Source organism: Atractosteus spatula, chromosome 17 (genome assembly GCF_055471065.1).
Source record: "Atractosteus spatula isolate fAtrSpa1 chromosome 17, fAtrSpa1.hap1, whole genome shotgun sequence".
Classification (NCBI taxonomy): Eukaryota; Metazoa; Chordata; class Actinopteri; order Semionotiformes; family Lepisosteidae; genus Atractosteus; species Atractosteus spatula.
In genome coordinates, this window is record NC_142722.1 from 2,182,219 (window position 1) to 2,187,023 (window position 4,805).

A 4,805-nucleotide genomic window follows, 5' to 3' on the forward strand; every position below is an offset into this window, starting at 1 on the left:
ACCTCTCCTGGCTCTTCTTCGATAAAATTCCACGACAATCTTTGGCGACAAGGATGGGATCACAAACCTGATTGCGGACGGCTATTGAAACTCTATCTGGACCCGGACAATTTTTGTGAATTGGACGAACCTCGGGGGATAAATACTTATCCTTCCAGAGAAGTGTCTGGATAAATCCATGGCCGTCTGACATCAGTAAGTGATCCTTACTATTAGTTTTAAAAACGAGCCACAAGGGTGTTCTCTTCGATAAGTCAGGGACTTATAATCGGTCTGGGACCTGGCGAGTCTGGGACTCGTGAAACGAACATATCTTAACACAGACGTGTGTTTTTTGCTCTGCAGAGTAGTAAATGTTATAGTGTTCTACAAACAGTAAGGCATTGTCGACAATGGGTAATGAGAGCTCTAAAGGCAAAGCTGGGCTGAGTGGCCCAGCCAAGTACATGTAGGATAAGTTTGGTGATGTGGGAATAAAGTGTCTTCCCCTTTGGAGTAAGTTGGGTTTTCCAGAGAACGGCAGCTTTAGTCCACAACAGGTTGAGCAGCTTAAGGAGAAGTTGCAGGAAAGGGAGAAAAAAGGAAACAAGAAAGTAGACTGGAAATATTTTGAGCTGTGGAAAAATGAGGTGCAGGCTAGAGAAAGGAAAAGTAAAGAAGCACATAAGAAAGAGAGAAATGATAAACCTGAGGGAACTCCCATGAATATAGTAGGGAGAGAATATGGATTGGTTTATTGCCAACCTTTCACTGATTGCATGTCAGGATGGACGAATGAGCAGTGGCTTCGAGACGGGAGTTTTCAGCCATGGGCCATTAGATTGCTGCATGAAATGACTGACCCTCCAAATCCAGGAGGGGATCCCAATTGGAATTATGAGTATATGAGAAAATGTGTGTCAGTCTGGGATGCGTGTGGAAAAAGATTCCCCCCCTTGCTTACTAACCCTGAACAGATGATGCTGAGCACATCTAAATTGTATCAAGACCTCGACTGTCTTGCTTCAGCCCCAGCTCCACCTCTACCAGCGGCACCATCCCCATATAACCGGGGCACAGGAGGCCATGGGACCCCTGTGAGGGAGAACCCTAAACAACAGGCCCTGGGATGTATACTGTACCAGCGTCAGGGGAAAACAGTGTTAAGCTCTGCCCAACAGCCTCTGAGTTTAAACCAAAGAAGGGACCCCAACCAGTGTGGGATGGCCTCTCCCCGCCCTCTACGAGGCCGGGAGCCCAATATGGTTCCCACCTGGACCCATCACTAGTCCCTTTGCCTTTTTCTGATGGAGAAGAGGAGGATGACCCAAATCTGGGTCTCCAGTTCCCTATGATAGAATGTCCAAACCCCCAGGGTAACAGGTAACCCTGTTTAGTTTTCCGCCCATGGAAATTAGCAGAACTGACAGTCGTAATTGGCAAACTACCAAACCCCAAGACAAATGGGCGAAAATACACCACTGCCTTGCGGCGTCTAGTTGTTCAATGTAAGCCCACGAGCAGCGAACTAGAGACTGTTTTTCAAAAGACCCTGAAGCTTGACTACGGCGATGTGCGCGACACGTTCAACCCAGACGTGGTGTATGACGCTGTCAGCGGCAGTGGCTATCAGAACCAGCTAGATGGCATTTGCCAGAGAATAGAAGCAAAGTATCCCCCCAAAACGGACTGGTTCACCTTGAGACAAACCAAGCAAAAGCCTGGAGAAACGTGTAATGATTTACTGGAGAGACTGAACCCCCTCTTCAGTAACCTCAGTGGCCTGCCCCCACCTGCCCCTAACAATGACTGCTCAGTATATGAAACTCAACTTACCCATCTTTTCGTGGATGGCCTGCTCCCCGAAATAGGAAGCATGGTGAAAAACTCATGCATCGGCTGGGACACCACCCGGTTGACCGAGGTGTGCCGCCATGCTTACCATGCTGAGAGACAATTAGCATCAAAGAATGAGAAAAAGGCACGAAAAGACAGCGATCAGCTACACCAACTCCAGATGGCCCAGCTCCAGTTCTATCAAGGAGGAAGAGGAAGGGGCCGGGGTAGGGGACCAGGAGGCCGTGGCCGACGAGGAGGCTACCGAGGAAGAGGGAGAGGTCGAGGAGAAGGAGACCGTGATGCATGTTTTCACTGTAGAAAAACAGAACATTGGGCAAAAGAATGCCCCAAAAAGGAGGGGGGAGAGGAAGATGATGGGAACTAGGACTCGGCCCCCCCGGCTGGAGTAACAGTCAGCACACATGGCAACGGGAAAAGAAAGATTGACTATCTCCGCCAGGAGAGATAGGGCCTGAGGGCAGGTAACTTTCATATCACCTGCCATTTCCTCCCCTTCCCAGCTGCCCAAAGTCACTTTGCATATTAATGGAGATCCCTATGACTTTTTAGTTGAGACGGGGCGACCTATTCCCTGCTTAGAGACAACGCACACCGTTTCCAGCTCTCATCGAAATCTATCCTGACAATAGGAGTAACAGGCACTCTGACAAAGGCTCATTTCACCACACCACTCACTGTGGAATACCAGAAGCATGGGTTTGGGCCCACCAACCACTCGTTCTTACTTTCGAAAGAATGCCCTGTTAATTTGTGTGGCAGAGATTTGCTCTGTAAAATGGGCCTCGTTATCGTCAGTTCAGAACAGGGGCTCGAACTAACCTGCAGTGAAGACTGCTTGCCCCGAACCATGCTTGTCCAACACTCCCCCATGGTCCCAGATTAATACTACAGCTGGGACCTATTAGGAAAAGATGTGGGTCAGGTTTCCCAAACAATTCTGAATGACGCAGCAAGACTGTGGCCTGGCCAGGGTGATTTTCAAGATATTGACAATTTGCATTGCACGGCCTCGGTTAGTTTCGGGGGCCCGGATGAAGGGTTTGAGGAAATCTGGTTTAGAGATGGACAGTGCAGCGATAGACTTAAAGGGAATGGTTATCTGGTCTCAAGGGATTTTGCTGCCCTTGCCATGACCCTGACTACCGAGCAGCAGTCTCTGTATTGGGCAGGGACGCACCCTCACGTGTCTCTGGCAAAAGCTGCAGGTTTCCGCTGGCAAGATGTGGGTGTCTTTGTCCAACAGTGCGTTACTAGCTAGGCATGGACAGCCCCAGATGCTGAAGGCATTAGGCATAACTCTGCTCTCCAGGCCAGCTGGCATCCCTGCTCACCTGTTTTTAACACCTGGAGGACAGTGCACCTGTCTGCCTCTGACGACACGACGGGCCGATTGTTTACCTCAGTCCCAGTTGACACTTCACACCCTGCACTGGAGGGAGTCCCGGATTCCCTCTGGGCTGCCAACAAGTACGACGTGGGTCTGATAAAGGGTGCTGTCCCCCTAGATGTGGTAGCAAAATCTACCTTTAGGCCCTGCAGGCTGCCGTATCCATTGAGACCTGACTCTGAGGCTGGATTGGAACCTGTTGTGGACAAGCTGGGGGCTGAAAAGATTCTCATCCCCTGCCCAACGTCTCCATGTAACACTCCAATTTTCCCTGTGAATAAGGCCGAAGGGGAATCTTGGCCTTCGGTCCAGGACTTGCGGGCAGTAAATGCCGCCATCCATGCTCTAGCTCCAGTGGTCCCCAACCCAACCACCATTTTGTCTTCTATCCCCGGGGACTCAAAGTTTTTCTCTGTCATTGATTTGGCAAATGCTTTTTTTAGTGTTCCGGTTCATCCTGAGTCTCAGTTTTGGTTTGCTTTACTTTTAAAGGGAAAAAGTACACATGGACTCGGATGCCCCAGGGGTATACCGAGGCACCTATTGTTTTTTCCTCGGCACTGCAAGAGTGTCTCTCAGGGTTCTCTTTTAAGCATGGTAGCACCCTCGTCCAATATGTAGACGACCTGTTAGTTTGCTCCTCTACTGAGGAAGCCTGCACTCTAGACACCAGAGATCTCTTAATTTTTTTAGCTGAAACCTGTAACAAGGCCTCACTTTCTAAAGTACAGCTTGTTAAAGAATGTGTACGTTACTTAGGCCATGACATCTCCGCTAATTCTCGTTCGATTGGCACTGAACGAGTGGCAGCCATTCAAAAGCCTCGAACCAAAAAGGAGATGATGTCTTTCCTTGGTTGTACAGGACACTGTAGATCTTGGATTCCTGGCAATGCCCCACTGGCGCAGCCCCTGTCTGACATGACTTATGCTCCAGGTCTGAACATGACCGACCACTTGACTTGGACTCCCAACGGAGAAAAAGCTTTTGTCGAACTTAAAACAGCCCTGATGTCATCCCCCGCCTTGGGCCTTCCTGACATGACTAAGGGTTTCACGCTGACTGTTGACGAGAAACACGAGTTCTACAGCGCTGTACTTCTCCAGGCCCACGGCGATCGTTTTAAGCCTGTGGCCTATTACTCTCAGCGCCTCACTTCTGTGGCCCGCGGCCTGCCAGCCTGCCTTCGTGCTGTTGCGGCAGCAGCTGCAGCCATTATGGCCTCTGCTTCCCTGGTGTGTTACCGCCCTCTTAAGGTCCTTGTACCTCATGGGGTGGCCTCCATCCTCCTCCAGACTAAGACCTCGCACTTTTCTCCCATGTCCACTCTCCATTACCACCACATCCTTCTGTCCCTTCCTCACATCTCTATCGAACGGTGTATGGTGCTGAATCCAGCCACCCTGCTGCCTGTGGAGGATGAGGGGGAGCCACATGATTGCCTGGCGGCCATTACCTCTCAGGTAACCCCCAGACAGGATCTTTGCTCTTCCCCTCTTCCTAACTCTGACTTGTTTTTTTATGTGGATGGATCAGCCAGGAAGGATCCTTCAACAGGACAGAACCACGTGGGGTATGC

At 50.2% G+C, this 4,805-nt stretch overlaps 1 pseudogene; it reads left to right on the top strand.

The window, feature by feature from the left end:
* The first annotated feature begins 392 nt into the window (after positions 1-392).
* On the top strand, positions 393-2,265 carry LOC148818828 (uncharacterized; annotated as a pseudogene).
* The last annotated feature ends 2,540 nt before the right edge of the window (positions 2,266-4,805 follow it).